The sequence below is a fragment of the Bombina bombina genome, chromosome 12, assembly GCF_027579735.1.
Source record: "Bombina bombina isolate aBomBom1 chromosome 12, aBomBom1.pri, whole genome shotgun sequence".
NCBI lineage: Eukaryota > Metazoa > Chordata > Amphibia > Anura > Bombinatoridae > Bombina > Bombina bombina.
In genome coordinates, this window is record NC_069510.1 from 48776682 (window position 1) to 48799497 (window position 22816).

The 22816-nt window shown below is 36.3% G+C and overlaps 1 protein-coding gene across 9 annotated transcripts in view; it reads left to right on the top strand.

Moving 5' to 3' along the window:
* Nucleotides 1-22816, top strand: part of PNPLA7 (patatin like phospholipase domain containing 7) — a 503274-nt gene that overhangs the window by 93665 nt on the left and 386793 nt on the right. For 2 of the 9 annotated variants that reach the window (XM_053695647.1, XM_053695648.1), the window contains exon 2: nt 13095-13158. The exons of 6 other annotated variants lie outside the window; for them this stretch is intronic. The gene's annotated coding sequence lies outside the window, so the exon portion shown is untranslated. Of the gene's footprint in view, nt 1-13094; nt 13159-22816 lie in introns of those variants that run through there. One more of the 9 variants, XM_053695652.1, reaches the window with a different exon arrangement.

The window sequence follows — 22816 nt, forward strand, 5'->3', positions numbered from 1 at the left end:
CCTTTTGGCCATCTCTTCTGCCAGAAGAGTTTCTGAATTATCTGCTCTTTCTTGTGAGTCTCCTTTTCTGATTTTTCATCAGGATAAGGCGGTGTTGCGAACTTCTTTTGAATTTTTACCTAAAGTTGTGAATTCCAACAACATTAGTAGAGAAATTGTGGTTCCTTCATTATGTCCTAATCCTAAGAATTCTAAGGAGAAATCGTTGCATTCTTTGGATGTTGTTAGAGCTTTGAAATATTATGTTGAAGCTACGAAATCTTTTCGTAAGACTTCTAGTTTATTTGTTATCTTTTCCGGTTCTAGAAAAGGCCAGAAAGCTTCTGCCATTTCTTTGGCATCTTGGTTGAAATCTTTAATTCATCTTGCCTATGTTGAGTCGGGTAAAACTCCGCCTCAGAGAATTACAGCTCATTCTACTAGGTCAGTTTCTACTTCCTGGGCGTTTAGGAATGAAGCTTCGGTTGACCAGATCTGCAAAGCAGCAACTTGGTCCTCTTTGCATACTTTTACTAAATTCTACCATTTTGATGTATTTTCTTCTTCTGAAGCAGTTTTTGGTAGAAAAGTACTTCAGGCAGCGGTTTCAGTTTGAATCTTCTGCTTATGTTTTTCGTTAAACTTTATTTTGGGTGTGGATTTTTTTCAGCAGGAATTGGCTGTCTTTATTTTATCCCTCCCTCTCTAGTGACTCTTGTGTGGAAAGATCCACATCTTGGGTAGTCATTATCCCATACGTCACTAGCTCATGGACTCTTGCTAATTACATGAAAGAAAACATAATTTATGTAAGAACTTACCTGATAAATTCATTTCTTTCATATTAGCAAGAGTCCATGAGGCCCGCCCTTTTTTGTGGTGGTTATGATTTTGTATAAAGCACAATTATTCCAATTCCTTATTTTATATGCTTTCGCACTTTTTTATCACCCCACTTCTTGGCTATTCGTTAAACTGAATTGTGGGTGTGGTGAGGGGTGTATTTATAGGCATTTTGAGGTTTGGGAAACTTTGCCCCTCCTGGTAGGAATGTATATCCCATACGTCACTAGCTCATGGACTCTTGCTAATATGAAAGAAATGAATTTATCAGGTAAGTTCTTACATAAATTATGTTTTTTTGTGCAGTCTCAGGTGGACACAGTCTTTTTGAGACAACCTTGTTGGAACCTTTCTTTTGGAAAGAGAAAGTGAATATTGGGGCTACTTCCCTTTATATATTGTGGCATATCCTCTTATATGACAGTGGAACTTGGGGTGTGAACAGTCTCAAAGCTTGCAATCTGCCTATCTGGTGATGTATAATATGGAATAAATTATATATTGTAAAAGACACATATAGCTAAAATTTCCTTATAACAGTAGTGAATTTCCTAAAGTACTATTTTGATTTTAAGGTTTATATTCATAATTTGGTAATTTCATAGATTAGTACCTTCTAGATAATAGTTATATTTGCATAGAGGTAAATTAAAACTATTGAATAAGCATTGTATAGTTATTAATAAGGGAATATTTCTAGTAACTATAGCTGAATCATTTTAATATACTTTGAAGCATCTTTAAGTGTTGCATTCGATTTTAGTCTCTTCCCATTCATTGATTAATACATTGGTTTGCTAATAGTATATAAATCTCTCTGGTTGATGAATTGAGTTAATATAAGACTATTTTTGGGTTAGAATACTTAAAGGGCCATAATACCCAAATGTTTAAACACTTGAAAGTGATGCAGCATAGCTGTAAAAAGCTGATTAGAAAATATCACCTGAACATCTCTATGTAAAAAAGAAAGATATTTTACCTCAAAAGTTCCTCAGTAGCCACCTCCCATTGTAAAGGATTTCTAAGCAGCATATTTGTATGTCTGTCCCGGGACAACTGAAAGGATGAGCATCGTGAACTCTCATATTATTTCACCAATCAGGTAAAGGAAGCTTACTATGAAATCTAATGAGATCACAGTAAGAGTTCATGACCTCAGCACTGCTGATGCTGATTGGCTGCTGTTCATTTCTTCATTTTTTTTAATTTTTTTTACCTGCAGCTGGGAGCAGCTGAGTATAACTTTTTACACAGAACTTACTCTGCTGAGCTGAGGAGATTGTGAGGTAAAATATCTTCCTTTTTTACATAGAGATGCTCAAGTGATATTTTCCTGTCGGCTTTTTACAGTTATACTGCATCAGTTTCAAGTGATTTAGCATATGAGTATTATGTCCCTTTAAATTATACTTCCTGGAAATTCTATTAGATTTGTTGGATTTAAGCTAAGATTTTAATTGTAATATTTAGCATATACAAACATTATTAAGTAAGCCATGTTTGTTGATGTTACAATTTTCAGTACAATCTATTTTAATCAAAACCATTAGGAAATGGTTATTTTGTCAAGATAATTATCTTTTTCTATATCCGATTTACATTTGTATTAAAGGGACACTGAACCCACATTTTTTCATTTGGGATTCAAAAAAAGCATGCAATTTTAATCAACTTTCTAATTGACTCCTATTATCAAATTGTCTTCATTCTCTTGGTATCTTTATTGAAAATGCAAGAATGTAAGTTTAGATGCCGGGCCATTTTTGGTGAACAAACTGTGTTGTTCTTGCTGATTGGTGGATAAAATCACCCACCAATAAACAAGTGCTTTCCATGGAGCTGAACCAAAAAATAGCTTAGATGCCTTCTTTTTCAAATAAAGAAAGCAAGAGAACGAAGAAAAATTGATAATAGGTGTAAATTAGAAAGTTGCTTAAAATTGCATGCTCTATCTGAATCACGAAATACATTTTTTTGGGTTCAATGTCCCTTTAAGTTTGTGGCTTTGTTTATATTTATAATTTCTGTATAATTCTCTTATTTTTTGTCTTATTTTTTTTAAATTCTAATAAACATTATATATTAAAAAAAAATATATAAAAGGAAATGGGTATTGGTTCTAAGAGTAAATATCTACTGTACTGAGATCTTGATGCTATGACATTCTTTTACGATTTTGTCACTGTCCATGCACTCGATTAAAGGAGAATTTGAGTCCAATGAGGGGGTATGGCGAATTGCGAAGGATTCAGATGGTTAAAGGGTCAAGAAACTCAAAATTTTTATTTTATGATTCAGATAGAGTATACGATTTTAAACAACTTTCTAATTTACTTCTATTATCGATTTGTCTTCGTTCTCTTGGTATCTTTTGTTGAAATGCAAGGATGTAAGCTTAGGAGCCAGAGCACTATACGGCAGCAGTTTTGCAAGAATGTTATCCGTTTGCAAGAGCACTAGAGGGCAGCACTATTTCCTGTCCTGTAGTGCTCTAGAAACCTACTTGGGTATCTCTTCAACAAAGAATATCATGGGAACGAAGCAAAGTTGATAATTAAAGTAAATTGGAAACTTGTTTAAAATGTTATGCTCTGTCTGAATCACAAAAGTACATTTTTGGTTTCATATCACTTTAATGGGAATTTCCTTGATGGCGGTAATGTTTCCTGCAGTATTGAGGTGCATAGCCATTTATCAAGGTCTGTCGGACCTGATCCGACAGTGCGGATCAGGTCCGACAGACCTTGCTGAATACGGCAAGCAATACGCTCGCCGTAGTCAGCATTGCACCAGCAAGAGCTGCTGCTGGTGCAACGCCGCCCCCTGCAGACTCGCGGCCAATAGGCCGCCAGCAGGGGGGTGTCAATCAACTCGATCGGGTTGATTTCCGGCGATGTCTGTCCGCCTGCTCAGAGCAGGCGGACAGGTTATGGAGCAGCGGTCTTTGTGACCGCTGCTTTATAACTGCTGTTTCTGGCGAGCCCTTCAGAGCTTGATAAATATGCCCCTATATATCCAAATTGGTCATTGCAGCCTTGGTGAATTTTGGCACCCACATTATTGTCATCTGTGAACTTATTATCTTTGCTAATAAGCTCTCTAGAAAGCAGGGCTCTGCAATCATTCTGTCCTGGTTCTGCTTCCCATGTCTTGTACCCTCTGTGGATAACGGGAACCATTCCCAAGTGTGTGCAACATGTGCCAGTCTTACCAAGTGTGTAAAAATGCAAAAACAGCGTCACAGAACCAAAAAAATACCGAAGTATTCATTCAAATCAGAACATTGTCTTTAGTCTCGTCTCCATGCACAATAAAGGCCTATCTAAATAGATATAAAAAAATGATTTATTCCTGCAATGTTATGACGCCCTTTATAGATTTCCTTCCACTTTTATTTATTATAGGTTAATGCATATTTTCGTATCACAAAACCTGCGATTTTCAAGAAGCCAGGCAATTTTCCTCTATAAATGCAATAATTTACCTTAAGTACACAGCTCCTAGCATTATATTTCAGTGAACCTGTCTTTCTTCCCTAATTGCTGACAAAATTAGATAAAATTACAAGTCAGTCAAAGGTGTGAAAATATAGCCTCAGCAATACATACATACAAATGCATGTCATCTCTTTGTTGTCCTGATTTTGTTCTTGAATCCAATGGACAAAATTCACTTAAGTCCTCTCCAAATTCTTCATCCAATCTCCCCTTCTCAATCTGTTCTTATGTTTAATTCTCTTCATCAGATATATTAACCCTTTCATGACAGGGTCAATTTGTCTACATCGGAACAACGTTCCGATGTAGACAAATGGAAAAGTGCACAATCGCGAGATTTCAGTTATGGGATTGGATCAGGGGGGCGTCCCTATGACTCTAGGCACGCCCCCCAGACCGCGATCGCATCCAGGAAGTGCCGTTGGCTTCAGGACAGCCAAACGGCTAGGACGTTCTATTCTGTCCTAAGAATGTTTACGCACACACATATGTATATATACACACACACATATATATATATATATATATATATATATACACACACACATATATATATATATATATATATATATATATATACACACACACATATATATATATATATACACACACACATATATATATATATATATATATATATATACACACACACATATGTATATATACACACACAGATATATATATATATATATATATATACACACACACGCATATATATATATATATACACACACACATATATATATATATATATATATATATATATATATACACACACACACACACACACACACACACACACACACACATATATATATATATATATATATATATATACACACACACACATATGTATATATATACACACACACACATATATATATATATATATATATATATACACACACACGCATATATATATATATATACACACACACATATATATATATATATATATATACACACACACGCATATATATATATATACACACACACGCATATATATATATATATATATATATATATATACACACACACATATATATATATATATATATATATATACACACACACATATGTATATATATACACACACACATATATATATATATATATATATATATATATATATATATATATACACACACACATATATATATACACACACACATATGTATATATACACACATATGTATATATACACACACACATATGTATATATACACACACATATATATATATATATATATATATATACACACACACGCATATGTATATATACACACACACACATATATATATATATATATATATATATACACACACACACATATATATATATATATATATATATATATATATATATATATATATATATATATACACACACACACACACACACACACACACACACACACACACACATATATATATATATATATATATATATATATATATATATATATATATATATATACACACACACACATATATATATATATATATATATATATATATATATATACACACACACACACACACACACACATATGTATAGGTTGGGCACTAATGGTACTTCCACCCCTGTGTATGTATATGTGTGTGGTTTTTATCTATCTATCTATCTATCTTGTGTATGTGTGTATATGTGTATATATATATATATATATATATATTTTTTTTTTTTTTAAAGTACATAAATATAATGCTTCTTTGATATCTTATTTCATTTAAAGGGATAGGAAAGTCAAAATTAAACCTGCATGGTTCAGATAGAGCATGTAATTTTAAGACACTTTTAAATTTATTTCTATGATCAAATTGAATTTGTTCTTATGGTATCCTTTGTTGAGAAATATGTACATATCCTCAGCAGCAGCAATGCTCTACTAGAAGCTAGCTGATGATTGGCGGTTACACACATTTATCTCTTGTCATTGGCTCATTGGATATATTCAGCTAGCTCCTAATAGTGTTTTCCTGCTCTAGAGCGGACTTTAACTGGGTGTTTTAATCCCTTTTGCAGGGGGTTAAACACATTGTTATATACAAGGGATAGCACAATCATAAGATGCTCTTGCATATTAGGGAATTTCTATTTTAACCCTAAATAAATAAAATAAAAAGTGAGATGGAACAAAATTACCAGTCCTCATTCCCCTGGAGTCAATATGTGTCAGTGTTTACCTGGAGTCAATATGTGTCAGTGTTTACAACGAGTGCTGCAAACTGAAAGGCATTTTTGAGTTGGGGATGTGAGTGCATATTGACACTTATTCCCACAAAATGGCATTTAAAGGACCCGTAAATACAGTATATGTGCATAATATCAAATACACAATAAAAAGACATTGCAATAGCACTTTAGGGTCGATTTATGAAGCAACGAATGCTGCTTCCGACCCTCGTCGCTTCAGATCCGCCCGAAGCGGAAGTTAAAAAGTCAAAAGACCGCTGCTCTTTAAAGGGACACTGAACCCAAATTTTTTCTTTTAATTTTAAAGTGAATGTAAAGTCAGCCTCCTGTCTAAACATCTGTGTAACAGTTGTGTATAAAAAAGTGGACTTTCATTCATCAATTGCTAAGTTTTTAAATCGTTACCTTTTTATTTTCTATAGTTTATCTTGATTCTCGTTATTATCATCCTCCACCCGGCATTTGCGCTCCGTTCCTGTTGTTTATAATGGACGTCTTCCTAGCCAATAACGGCTCTAACCACAGGGGGACCCACCCCCTTAGGATGACGTAATAAGTCCTTCTTGCGCATGCGTTCGATTGTGGTTCAAAGCTCATCTATCGTAAGCTCGTGCACATTTCGCGCATGCGCAATAGAACAGTATACGGAGTCCTGTCATTTCCTAACTATTGTACCGCTCGGTAAGTTGATATGAAAGGGCTCCGTATATAAGTACTTTGTATTATCGATCTAACCAATGATGGTTATATTGTGAATCGTCATAATGGTCATATTGTAAACGGGAGCGCGCATTGCCGATACGTAAACAGCGGGTGGGACCGCTGTTTACGTAATATGGAGGAGAATAAGGAAACGGTGAGTGGGAGGAGCGGGTAAAGTAAACGAACGAGATTTAATATATAAAATTAGAAAGAAATGATTACTTTTATTAAAAAATTATTGTGGCGGTATGCTTAATAGGATGATTGTCTAATTAACTATATCATCCAAACCGGAAAAATTGACATTCACTTTAAGCAGCTTTCTAATTTACTCCTATTATCAATTTTTCTTAATTCTCTTGCTATCTTTATATGAAAAGTAAGAATGTAAGTTTAGAAGCCGGCCCATTTTTGGTTCACAACCAGGGTTGTGCTTGCTGATTGGACAGCACCAATAAACAAGTGCTGTCCAGGGTTCGGAACCAAAAATTGGGTTGCTCCTTAGGTTAGATGCCTTCTTTTTCAAATAAAGATAGCAAAAGAATGAAGAAACATTGATAATAGGAGTAAATCAGAAATTTGCTTAAAATTGCATGTTCTGTCTGAATTATGAAAGAAAAAATTTGGGTTTAGTGTCCCTTTAACTCATCCGCCACCTCTGAGGTGGCAGACAGCTATCAGCCCCATCGGATACGATCGGGTTGATTGACACCTCCTGCTAACGGCCGATTGGCCGCGAATGTGCAGGGGGTCGTATTTCACAAGCATTTAACATAAAATGCTTGTGCAATGATAAACGCCGACAGCGTATGCTGTTGGCATTTATCAATGTCCGCCCGCACATTGTTAAATCGGCCCCTTAGTCTGAACTCCAAATGAGTAGTAGATTTTTTTTGACAAATTTCAGTTATATCCATTTCCTACTCCCCCTGTATCATGTGACAGCCATCAGCCAATCACAAATGCAAACACATATATGCTGTGGTTTCTTGCACATGCTTAGTAGGAGCTGGTAAGTCAAAAATGTAAATACAAAAAGACTGTGCAAATTTTGTTAATAAATAAATTGGAAAGTTGATTAAAATTGCTGCTCTATCTGAATTATGAAAATTTAATTTTTACTTGTGTGTCCCTTTAATTTGCATTGTATGTAGACAACTATGTAATGTTAGGGTGGGGCGATTCCCAATATCAGCAGTTATAGTTGCATCATTTATCATTCTGAGAAATGTTGAACTCTGGTCCATCTTCATTGTATTTTCACTCCCTAAATAATAAATAAATCAACTTAGAATTGTTTGCAAAATGTCTTTATTATTTTTAAATTTGACAAGTGAGTAAATGTATACATTGTTAAAGGGACGCTGTACTCAAACATTTTCTGATTATGAAAAAACCACAACACTGTTTAAATGAAAATGGAAACTAATACAGCAGTAGCAGTGATCTACTTCCTGCTAATGCTTATTGGTTGACCAGTACTTCCTGTTTATGCTTATTGGATTACTATTACATTCTGCTAATGTTCATTGGTTGACCCTTACTTCCTGCTAATGTTCATTGGTTGATCATTACTTCCTACTAATGGTCATTTGTTGACTAGTACTTCCGGCTAATGTTCATTGGTTGATCATTACTTCCTGCTAATGTTCATTGGTTGACCATTACTTCCTGTTAATGTTCCTTGGTTGACCCTTATTTACTGATAATGTTCCTTGGTTGACCGTTACTTCCTGCTAATGTTCATTGTTTGACCATTACTTCCTGCTAATGTTCATTGGTTGATCATTACTTCCTATTAATGTTCATTGGTTGACTAGTACTTCCGGTTAATGTTCATTGGTTGATCATTACTTCCTGCTCATATTCATTGGTTGACCAGTACTTCCTTTTAATGTTAATTGGCCGATAAGGACAGATCTATTGATGTAGAGGGAGATGGCTTTGCAGGTCTAGCAAAAAATGTAGGTTCATTCAGAACAATGAGGAATATACAGGCCTAGATTACAAGTGGAGCACAAAAATATATTGGGGCTATTGTCCAATAACATTGCTAAAGCGCAATCAACAACGCATCTATTTTTTACCGCTCAAGTTATAGTCTAGGACTCACTGATATCAGCATGTTAAATAGTACAGGCATGCTTAATCTCTCACATAGACTTCTATGTGGGAACGTAATATAATGCACGTTTGATATCGCTTAAGCGCTAAACTAGTGGTGCGAAAGTAGTGGAATTTTTCATGTAGTTCTGAGCTGTACTATTAATAATGGTTTACATTAGGTCTTAAAAAGTGCTACATTTTACAGCAGTATTTTGGATTGTGCTTAAAGGGACTTGGAACCCAAACTATTTCTTTCATGATTCAGATAGAGAATAAAATTGGAAACAAAATTCCAATTTACTTCTATTATCTAATTTGTTTCATTCTTTAGATATACTTTGTTGAAGGAAAATCAATGCCCATGGGTGAGCCAATCACACAAGGCATCTATTAGCAGCCACAATCATCAGCTACTGAGCCTATTTTATATGCTTTTCAACCAAGGATATCAAGAGAATGAAGCAAATTAATTAAAGTAAATTGGAACATTGTTTAAAATTACATGCTCTTTCTAAATCATGAAAGAAAACATTTGGGTTTCATGTCCCTTTAAGTGCACCATTTAATGGGACAGTAAACACTAATTACATTTCATTCACCTCTCTATTCATGGGTGCTGCCATTTTGAAACCTAGGTTCCACTGCAGGTATCTGAAGGAGCATTACTGCACATCAGCACTCAAATGCAATTAAAGGTAAATTTCAATATGGCAGCATCCATAACTAGCAGGAGGTGGGGAATAACCTCAATAATATGCATTATCTGTTAAAAATATAGGGCATGCTAAAAAAATGCAACTGCATTAAGATGCTTTGATTAAAATATTTAAAGGAATAGTCTAGTCAAAATTAAACTTTCATGATTCAGATAGAGCAGTGATTTTCAACCACTCTGCCGCGGCACACTAAGTGTTCCATGAGAAATCGTCAGGTGTGTCGCCATCGCAGAGGCAGACTGACAGGCTCATCAGGCAGACGGCATCATTTACAACATGTCATATTTACATTCATTCACAAACAATCATTATGATTGTTTGTGAATGAATGTCAATATGTCATGTATTGTAAATGAATCTTTAGGTGAGCGGCCGTCCTGCTTTGAGCAGAGTAGACTCAGTATGCGGGTGGCAGTACAGTCGCGACGCCGATGATGCTATTGGCAGGCGGAAGTTGTTTCTGCTTAAAAATGTTAATTTGTTCAGCTTTGTGAAGGGTGGGATTTACGGCTGACTTTGGCCGGCTCTCTCCGCGGGTTCCGTCTCCTGTCTACTACTTGCTGGGAACCAGGTGAGGTTAGCAGGGCCTATTAACCCATTATGATAAAATGCTAGGTAGAACACTCTCACTGAATGCTATAGATGTGCCCATGCTTTTTGGCTCGTTCTGGAGAATATAAAAAAACAAAAATCCAGATCTCAAACCAATACGAACTCACAAATATTACATAACCTTTATATGAGCATGTATGCTTAGGTTATGTTACAACGGTTACAATATAAAAACAGATTGACCTATATTTGTAGTGCAGTCATATTGTAATTTTAAGTATTTTATGAATAAAGGAACTCAGTAAGGATTGTGATGTACCTAAAAAAAAGAAAGTAAATTGTAATAAATCAATAATTTCCATGTCAACTCTCCTCAGATGCACTCAACAAAGAGTTGTCCCCCTTTAAAGCTAATTAACAGAAACCCAACAACCCACCTTTTTTCAAGTAATAGAAGTACCCCCAAATAATACTGGACAGCATTTTTATGTAAAAAGCACTGAATGAAAATAGGAAAGAAGTAAGCATTGTGACTACTGCTAGGCCGGGAACCAAGCCATGATATGCAGCTAATTACAGTAAGTACAATAAAAACCAAAACATTAAGCAGAAATGTTCTACCAAATGTGGTATCGCAGATGCACAAATATCCATTTTACAATACTTTAGAAATGTATGCGGCAAATCCACTATGCATGGGCAAAATTCTCCCAATTTAATTTTCACCCTTACTGGCCTGAACAGATGGAATGTGCAGGGCTGTTTAGCAGTCATGAAGATTCTTCTGAGACCAAGGTGCATGACAACAGAAGACAGCATGAAAGATCAAAGCTATATAGCAGTGGGACTGGGGTTCAAGTCTGGAATATAACAACCTAACTTTGTGAGTGAGGGAGAGGATTGCAATTTAGGACAAGAGAGGGTGAACAAGCAAGGGAGAGGAATGGATAGAAAATTGTGATATATATATATATATATATATATATATATATATATATATATCCCTCAGTTTACGCCGGGGTTAGGTTCCAGAAGGAATGGTTGTAAATCGAAACCGATGTAAATTGAAACTTAGTTTATAAAGTCAATAGGAAGTGAGGGAGTTGGGTTCCAGGCCTCTCTAAAAATTGTCATAAGTAACACCTAATACATTATTTTTAAAGGTTTGAAATAAAGACTTTAAATGCTAGACAGCATTATAACCCTAATAAAATAATCACACAACACAGAATATGTAATTAAAGTAAGTTAAATGAACAAAAACATTTGCTAAACAGCATTATAAACCTAATAAAATAATCACACAACACAGACTTCACTTGCATTTTTCTGCAAACAGTTCTTTCTATGCATTCCAATCTGGACTGATTTATAGACAGGAAGATCTTGTTCCTTTGAAATCTGCTCGATAGCCTGATCTGGTTAAACTGATTAATTTCAGCTTGCTTGGCTTTGCTGCAACACAAGCGGACAGCTCCACCTACTGGCTATTTTAATCAATGCACTGCTTCTCATTGCTTTTCAATAGCAGTCACATGACTGGAAAAAAAAGGTTGTTATTCTGAAACGGTGTAAATTGAACCGTTGTAAACCGAGGGCCACCTGTTTATATATATATATATACTGTGTGTATGTATGTGTGTGTGTATATATATATATATATATATATATATATATATATATATATATATATATATATGCTGTATTAGGCTACAATGTGTGATTTTGTAAAATTTTGGGATGGTGGTGTGCCGCAGGATTTTTTAATGTAAAAAAATGTGCCATGGCCAAAAAAAGGTTGAAAATCACTGACAGAGAGCATGCAAATCTAAGCAACTTTCTAATTTGCTCCTATTATCAATTTTTCTTTGTTTTCTAGGTATCTTTATTTGAAAAAGCAAGAATGTAAGCATAGGAGTCGGACCATTTTTGGTTCAGAACCTGGGTAGTGCTTGCTGATTGGTGGCTACATTTAGACACCAATCAGAAAGCACTACCCAGGTGCTGAACCAAAAATGGTCCGGCTCTTATGTTTACAGTCTTGCTTTTTCAAATAAAGATACCTAGAGAACGAAGAAAAATTGATAATAGGAGCAAATTAGAAAGTTGCTTAAAATCGCATGCTATCTGAATCATGAAAGTTTAATTTTGACTAGACTATTCCTTTAACCATACACTTGTAATACTAGATTATTATTCATTGCACAAAGATAATACACCATGCGCTATCGATTGTGCTCTACTTGTAATCTAACCCACAATTTAAAAGAAAACTTTAATATGTTTTGAAACACCCTGTTTTAGTTCAAGCTGTCTACAGTGTCCAATTAATAGGAAATATCATATATATTCTAACCTTTGTGTAGCATTGGATTAAATGTTTGTGAGCAGTATACAGCTGAGCCGTACAAACGTTAATCTGTTTTAACAGCTTCTTTCATTTCCGCTTTCTGTCTTCTGTCCCTAATGCTGACCATACACCTGACGTATGTCTACTAGTTCTGGTTAAGCTTTTCCTATAATGTGTGACCTGCAGTCTTCACCAATGTTTGCCTTAAACGAGGTAGGTCACGTTTTTGTTCCTAATGGTCTGTTACTTTCTTTCTTACTTGTTTTTATCGTTTGCGTCACTTACATACATGGGCAACTTTTTTTTGTTTTACTGGTTCAGTAAATTGTAATTAAAAAGAATTATTGAGGTCTTAGTTGAGCTCATACCTTCTTCACTATAAAATATTTAATTTTGTGTTGTAAAAAACAATCGGCCAGATTACAAGTTTTGCGTTAGAGGCTATTCGGTGCTAACGAGCAGTTTTCTCTCACCGCTCACTTACCTGCAGTGCTGGTATTACGGGTTTTTACAAACCCAGCGTTAAAAGGCAAGAAGTGAGCGTTGAGCAAAATTGTGCTCCTTACTGCACTCCAATACCAGCGTTGCTTAAGTCAGCGGTGAGCTGGTTGTACGTGCTCGTGCAGGATTTCCCCATAGGAATCGACAGGGAGAGCCGGCTGAGAAAAAGTCTAACGCCTACAAAAAAGCAGCGTAAAACTCAGTAACGCAGCCCCATTGATTCCTATGGGGAAATAAAATTTATGTTTACACCTAACACCCTAACATGAACCCTGAGTCTAAACACCCCTAATCTTACACTTATTAACCTGTAATCTGCCACCCCCGACATCGCCGACACCTACATTATACTTATTAACCCCTAATCTGCCGTCCCTAACATCGCCGCCACCTACCTACATTTATTAACCCCTAATCTGCCGCTCCGGACACCGCCGCCACCTACATTATATTTATTTACCCCTAATCTGCCGCCCCCAATGTCGCCGCAACCTACCTACACTTATTAACCCCTAATCTGCCGCCCCAACGTCGCTGCCACTATAATAAACATATTAACCCCTAAACCACTATAATAAACCATATTAAATCCCTAGCCGCACTCCTGCCTCGCAAACATTAGTTAAATATTATTAACCCCTAATCTGCCGTCCCTAACATCGCCGCCACCTACCTACATTTATTAACCCCTCATCTGCCGCCCCTAACGTCGCCGCCACTATACTAAATGTATTAACCCCTAAACCTAAGTCTAAACCTAACCCTAACACTCCCTAGCTTAAATATAATTACAATAAATCTAAATAAAAATTCCTATCATTACCTAAATAATTCCTATTTAAAACTAAATACTTACCTATAAAATAAACCCTAAGATAGCTACAATATAACTAATAGTTACAATGTAGCTATCTTAGGGTTTATTTTTATTTTACAGGCAAGTTTGTATTAATTTTAACTAGGTAGAATAGTTACTAAATAGTTATTAACTATTTAATAACTACCTAGCTAAAATAAATACAAAAGTACCTGTAAAATAAAACCTAACCTAAGTTACACTAACACCTAACACTACACTATAATTAAATAAATTTACTAAATTAAGAACATTTAAATAAATTAAATTAGCTAAAGTACAAAACCCCCCACTAAATTACAGAAAATAATAAACAAATTACAAGATATTTAAACTAATTACACCTAATCTAATAGCCCTATAAAAATAAAAAAAGCCCCCCAAAATAAAAAAAAACCTAGCCTAAACTATCAATAGCCCTTAAAAGGGCCTTTTGCTGGGCATTGCCCCAAAGTAATCGGCTCTTTTACCTGTAAAAAAAAAAATACAAACACCCCCCAACAGTAAAACCCAACACCCACACAACAAACCCCCCAAATAAAAAGCTAACTAAAAAAACCTAAGTTCCCCATTGCCCTGAAAAGGGCTTTTGGATGGGCATTGCCCTTAAAAGGGCAGTTAGCTCTTTTGCAGCCCAAACCCCTAATCTAAAAATAAAACCCACCCAATACATCATTAAAAAAAACCTAACACTAACCCCCTGAAGATAGACTTACAGTTCTGAAGACTGGACATCCATCCTCAAGGAAGCGGCAGAAGTCTTCATCCAAGCCGGGCGAAGCGGGCCTCCAGACGGGCAGAAGTCTTCATCCAGACGGCATCTTCTATCTTCATCCATCCGAAGCGGAGCTGCTCCATCTTCAAGACATCCGACGCGGAGCATCCTCTTCTTCCAACGACTACCCGACAAATAAAGGTTCCTTAAAGTGACGTTATCCAAGATGGTGTCCCTTAGATTCCGATTGACTGATAGAATTCTATCAGCCAATCGGAATTAAGGTAGAAAAAATCCTATTGGCTGATGCAATCAGCCAATAGGATTGAGCTCGCATTCTATTGGCTGATTGGAACAGCCAATAGAATGCGAGCTCAATCCTATTGGCTGATTGGATCAGTCAATAGGATTGAACTTCAATCCTATTGGCTGATTGTATCAGCCAATAGGATTTTTTTCTGCCTTAATTCCGATTGGCTGATAGAATTCTATCAGCCAATCGGAATCTAAGGGACGCCATCTTGGATGACGTCACTTAAAGGAACCTTCATTCGTCGGGTAGTCGTCGGAAGAAGAGGACGCTCCGCGTCGGATGTCTTGAAGATAGAAGATGCCGTCTCGATGAAGACTTCTGCCGTCTGGAGGACCACTTCGCCCGGCTTGGATGAAGACTTCTCCCAGCTTCGTTGAGGACTTCGGCTCGGTTGGATGAAGACTTCTGCCGCTTCCTTGAGGATGGATGTCCGGTCTTCAGAACTGTAAGTCGATCTTCAGGGGGTTAGTGTTAGGTTTTTTTAAGGGTGTATTGGGTGGGTTTTATTTTTAGATTAGGGGTTGGGCTGCAAAAGAGCTAACTGCCCTTTTAAGGGCAATGCCCATCCAAATGCCCTTTTCAGGGCAATGGGGAGCTTAGTTTTTTTTAGTTAGCTTTTTATTTGGGGGGTTTGTTGTGTGGGTGGTGGATTTTACTGTTGGGGGGTGTTTGTATTTTTTTTTTTTACAGGTAAAAGAGCTGATTACTTTGGGGCAATGCCCCACAAAAGGCCCTTTTAAGGGCTATTGATAGTTTAGTTTAGGCTAGGGTTTTTTTTTATTTTGGGGGGGGGCTTTTTTATTTTGATAGGGCTATTAGATTAGGTGTAATTAGTTTAAATATTTTGTAATTTGTTTATTATTTTCTGTAATTTAGTGTTTTTTTTTGTACTTTAGCTAATTTAATTTATATAATTGTTTTTAATTTAGTAAATGTATTTAATTATAGTGTAGTGTTAGGTGTTAGTGTAACTTAGGTTAGGTTTTATTTTACAGATACTTTTGTATTTATTTTAGCTAGGTAGTTATTAAATAGTTAATAACTTTTTAGTAACTATTCTACCTAGTTAAAATAAATACAAACTTGCCTGTAAAATAAAAATAAACCCTAAGCTAGCTACATTGTAACTGTTAGTTATATTGTAGCTAGCTTAGGGTTTATTTTACAGGTAAGTATTTAGTTTTAAATAGGAATTAGTTAGGTAATGATAGTAATTTTATTTAGATTTATTTAAGTTAGGGGGTGTTAGGGTTTGGGTTAGATTTAGGATTAGGGGTTAATAATATTAGAATTGTGGCGGCGACGTTGGGGGTGGCAAATTAGGGGTTAATAAGTGTAGGTAGGTTGCGGCGACATTGGGGGCGGCAGATTAGGGGTTAATAAAAATAATGTAGGTGTCGGCGATGTTATGGATGGCAGATTAGGGGTTAATAATATTTAACTAGTGTTTGCGAGGCGGGAGTGCGGCAGTTTAGGGGTTACTATGTTTATTATAGTGGCGGCGATGTCCAGAGCGTCAGATTAGGGGTTAAAATTTTAATTATAGTGTTTGCGATGCGGGAGGGCCTCGGTTTAGGGGTTAATAGGTAGTTTATGGGTGTTAGTGTATTTTTTAGCACTTTAGTTATGAGTTTTATGTTACGGCGTTGTACCATAAAACTCTTAACTACTGACTTTAAAATGCGTTAGTGATCTTGGTGGTAGAGGCTGTACCGCTCACTTTTTGGCCTCCCAGGACAGACTTGTAATACCGGCGCTATGGAAGTCCCATAGAAAAAAGACTTTACAAAGTTTACATAAGTCGTTTTGCGGTAAGGCCAAAGAAGTGTGCGGTGCCCCTAAACCTGCAAGACTCGTAATAGCAGCGGTAGTGAAAAAGCAGCGTTAAAACCTGTAAACGCTGCTTTTTCAGCCTAACGCACATTTCGTAATCTAGCCGAATGTTTTTCAAAATAGATGTTAAATGACAGGAAAAGGGGCCAAATAAAGAATTAAGTCTGAAAATGTTTTCTCAGTTCCTCCAAGTTTCTATAAAGTAATGGATGCTGCCATGTTAAAACATAGATTTCCCCCTTATCTGTCATTTCTTGCTGAGGAACAGATATCAATGAGGTTATTAAAGAGAATGTGCAAACAACGGCTGTATGACAACCTTGTTAGTTACGTTAACAGTTCTACACAGATTTGTTTGCAAAAACGCTTTCCTTTTTTTATATCTGTCCATAATTGTCCTCAGCAGAAGAGATAGATGAGGGAAAACTTAGATTTCAACATGGCAATGCACATCACTTTATAAAAAGTAAACCTTTACACTTATATCTTCAATATGTAAAAATCTAATATCATTTAATAAAATTACAACAACATATTCTCAGGTTAATCTTTGTTTTTGAATATATAATTATATATTGCATTTATTTACTGTTAAATGTCCCTTTAATTGAAAACAATTCATGGCATACAGCTGCCCAGCTACCTGATTGGTTGAAAGTATTTAGTGAAACTGCTATGTGTTAAACACATAGCTAAAGACCTCCATGGGAGCAGCAACACATTCCAGCTCCATAGCAGCACTCAGTGGGTGAGCCAATTACAAACACTATACTCATGTTGCTACCAATTGCTATCCATCTCCTGTTTAGGAGCTGCGACTCACTAGCATGACTTTAGCTATGTGTTTCACCTATTTGCAAGGGTTAAACACATAAATATCAGGGGGTAGCAGTGCTATAATAATAACAGACTGCAGTGTATTTGAGCATGTTATGGTGGCTTTAGAATGTCTATTTAAAATAATCATACAACGTGTGGGTTTACTCTTCTGTCCCTTTAAAGAGTCATATAACTTACAATCATATTGTGCTTTCATCTTTAAAAAGAAAAGAGCTTTCGCTAAGTATAATTTAATAGGTACTTATTAGAGCACAATTTAAACCTGAATGCAGGAATTGCCACACCTATGTACTTTTGTGCTTAGATCTTTATATTTTCATTGTTAAAGGGACATGAAACCCACTATTTTTCTTTCATCATTCAGAATGTACGATTTGAAACCACTTTCCAATTTACTTTTATTATCAGATTTGCTTCATTCTTTTGGTATCCTTTGTTGGAGGAGCAACTGAACACATTGTGTGAGCCAATGACAAAAGGGAAAAAAAGCAAATTAGATAATAAAAGTAAATTGGAACATTTTTTTTTAATTTAAACTTGCATGCTGTATCTGAACCACAAAAGTTTGATCTTACTGTCCCTTTAAAGGGATGTTAGACAGTAAATACACACTAGACATATTGATGAATTCAAAGCAAAGATTAGCCTTAGAATAATATGTAGATGAAGTTTTACAATTGTATTAGTTCATTAGATATAAGTGTAAAGGTTTAGTTTCTATAAAGTAATGGCCGCCGACATGTTTGAACTATTTTTCTCTGTTTGTTCCACACAGCCTTCTTTGGACAGTCTTTTTTACTGCCTGTTTTATATCTGTCCCTGTCTTAAAGGGATATGAAACCCAAAATGTTTATTTTGTGATTCAGATAGAGCATGCAATTTTCAACAACTTTCTAAGTTAAAAATACACAATAAGGAGCGCCCTATAATACCATATTAATCATAATAATCATCATCATACTATATAAAGTGTTAAAATGAATACAATTTTACAAATATAACACAAATAAAAAGGATATGTGTGCAGATCCGAGGGATGTATCTATCCAATAAAGGATTGTCTTATAAAGGATTATGTAAACGCTGGGTAGTGGCAGCCCCTCCAATACACGGCACTGGGGACCGGATCAAACTGAAGAGAAAGAAAGGGAGGAACAGGGGCGCACACTCCTCTAAGCGTAGTAAGTAAAAACTTGGTTGAAAATGTAATTACAGAAAAACAAATACACACTCACACATAATAACCTCAAACAGTTATGAGGTATGATAAAAGCATAAATAGGTACACATGTGAGAATCTCACAGCTCTACCGTAGAGTCCCAGAGGTGTCTTCAAGGATCCCAAAGTTCTATCGATCCAGCTGAGAAACTCCAACGTGATGCTGAGTCACAGTGTCCCATAAGCAATAGCAGTTAGTAAAGTATTCTGTAGTGTATATCGCCACAAACACCTCACAGCCGCTCGATAAAGTGCAGCCGGCTAGTAGATCAGCTGTAGGTAAGTGACGCGTAGATGGTGGGTGTGGCCTAACGCGTTTCGTAGGGGTGCTCCCTACTTTGTCAGAGACTGCCCACTGGTTATAGTAACGGTCTATAAGAATGATTCAGGAGCTTCTCACATGATCTTGCTTTCTAAGTTAGTTCTATTATCATTTTTCCTTTGTTCTCTTGGTATCTTTTGTTGAAAAGCAGGGACTTATGCCTAAGAGTCAGCTCATTTCTACAGCACTATATGGCAGCAGTTTTTGCAAGAGTTATCCATTTGCAAGAGCACTAGATGGCAGCACTGTTTCCTGCAAAGTAGTTTTGCAGACACCTACCTAAGTATCTCTTCAACACAGAATATCATGGTACAAATTTGAAAACAGAAATAAATTAAAAACTTTTTTTTAAAACGTTATGCTCTGTCTGAATCACAAAATATTTTTTTGGGGCTTTCATATTTCTTTTAGTTCAAACATGGCGGTACCCACTACTTAGGGCTGCATTTATCATTCATGGACGGACAGGGGAGTACATATTCGTCCAGGGTCTGCTCCAGAACAAATTAAATGGGGGAGCATTTTTTTTTCACGAGGGGGCACGCATTTACAAAGCATGTATGAGAGTCAAAATAAGAGCAGACCTACATATTCTGCAGGAAGGTTTAGCTTCTGGCTGGCTTATCCCCCACTATTAATATTTGGAGAATATGTGCTAAATCACTAGATAAAAGAATGAAGTCTAAATCCTATGCAGTGCACTAAAACAGAGCCATTAAACTTGAGACCCCCAGTGCAATAGCTCCTTAAATACAAATCACCCCTTAATCACCATGATCCAAAACCCTTAAACTCATTCTCAAATCTCAATCATGTCCCCTAAACAGCCATGAACCCCAAACCCCCCAATGCAATTAACCCTTTTTTTGCAATAGCAATAAGGATACTAGGTTTTCAGGTACTGGTCATTTTGTAGATTAGATTTAGCTATACCTGTTTCTCAATAACTAACGGATATCAGGCTACTTAATACAACCTATGTACTGTGAACCTATGATTGTATCGTATAAATATGTCTATAAATGGCTACCAGCCTCTATTGACGCCTCAAAGTGCACTGTGATCTTAGACTTATATTTATATGGTACAATCATATTCTTATCATGGTCTATTGTTTAAAAAAATGAGTAACTCACGATAGTTAGGTAAAATTAATAGGGTTAAAGACAAGTCCAAAAAGTCTCTAATTAACTTCCAATTCCAAATAAGAGGTTAAAACACGGAGCTCCTTGCAGATGCGTGATGCGACCTCACAGTTTGGTGGCTAACTCCGCCCCCAGCATACAGCATTACATAACAATTCATTATTGTATTTATTATTTTTAAAGCGTATGATCATATCAATATTTTTTGAGGGGGCACAGCATTCCATTTGGGTGGGCATGCCCCCCCCCCCCCCAACCCTGTATTCGCCCTTCTCCACCTGACCTCTCCTCTGACAGGCACAATTTAACATTGCACACATGTGCTCCTTGGTGCTTGCGTGCAACCCCGCCCCCTCCCCACACACAGCCAATCATGCGTGGGCAGGATCTGTCAATCTCCCCAGTCGAACGAGACCTCCGAGATTGAATTTCTCCACCTAAGAGGTGGAGAACTGGACAGGGAAGCAGCGGTCGAATGACCACTGCTTGATCAATCCTGAGTTGTGTGAACCTGCAGTCATAGTGGGTAGAAGGGCTTGATAAATCGAGAAAACCAACAATTTTCATAGTTAAATTACAGTAAAAGGGGACAAAATAAATACTGAAAGTATATTGCAAAGTTTTTTTTTTAACTACACATAATTAAGAATTTTATATCACAATCATATAATATCCCTTTAAATTCACCTATCGCTCATTATGACATCATATACTGATTACTCTTTTCCTGATACTGCCTTATTATGCAACATTTAAACGTTACCTTTTATTTTTTTACCAATCATGGTTTATGCACGATCTTGCAGTAATATGTTCCTTGGCTGGTTGGATTTTAGAACATCTGCATTCTGCTGTTGAGTAATTTCGCACTTCCTCTCTCCTATCTTGTTACTTGCTATGCTCTGTTGTTGAGCTGAGCTGTACTGTGCAATTTGTGGTTGATCTGTGTTACACATTTGTGACAAAGGTTCCTTGTTTTTGTTTTTTTATTTATTTGATATTTTATTGACAGTCCTGCTATTAGAGAGTATATATATCAGAGAAACAGGTCATCTGGTATAGACAAAATGTTTAATAAGGGGTTAAAGTGATATAAAACCAAAACAGTTTCTTTCATGATTCAGACAGAGCATGCAATTTTAAACAACTTTCTAATTTACTCCTATTATCAATTTTTCATCATTCTCTTGGTATCTTTTGTTGAAAATTGTTGTGTTTTATATCCCTTTAAAGGTCATTTTCATTGCAAGGCATTTCTGTTGTGTTGCTTTAACATATCAGCCAAATCTAAAGATCTTAAACAATTTAAGGGATACTGAACCCAATTTTTTTTTCACGATTCAGACAGAGCATGTAATTGAGTCGTCGCTCTGAGTCGTCGCAGAATTTCCCACTCTGGTGCTAACGACACCTATCATTCTCCCACCTTGAGGGAGTTCTGGGGGCTCCCACCCGCTCCTACCCCGGCGATCGTGCCTGTAGAGTGACAGGCATCGCCGGGGCTTCCCGTTTTGTCTGGTGACGTCACGCGCAATAACGTGATGACGTCACTGCGCAACTTTATTTATACTTAACAATGTTAAGTATAGGAGCAGGGGGCATGCTGCTTAGAAGCCTGTATCTCAGGCATCTAAGCAGCTACAGACCCCCAAGGCCTAACCTTTCCAACAGTGTAAGTCTTGGGGGTCTGAATAAAATTAAAAAAAAGTTGAAAATTGTTCAAAACATAAAAAATTAAAAAAAAGATTAAAGAATCTTAGCACCCAGGTGGGAAAGTGCTTAGCACTCAAAGGGTTAAAAAGATAGATAACGCCTTTACTAACCATTCCCCAGCTTTGCACAAAAAACATGGTTATATTAATAAACTTTATAACCTTTAAGCCTCTAAATTTCTGTCTGTTTCTAAGTCACTAAAGACAGCCCCTTGATCACATGCTTTGTATTAGCTTTTCACAACAGGGGAGTGCTAGTTCATGTGAGCCATATAGATAGCATCAAGCTCACACCCCGTAGATTCTAACACAGCACTAATTGGTTTAAATAGATACAGTCATGCGATCAGGGGGCCGTCAGAAGATGATTAGATACAAGGTAATCACAGAGATAAAGTGTATTAAAGGTAAGGTA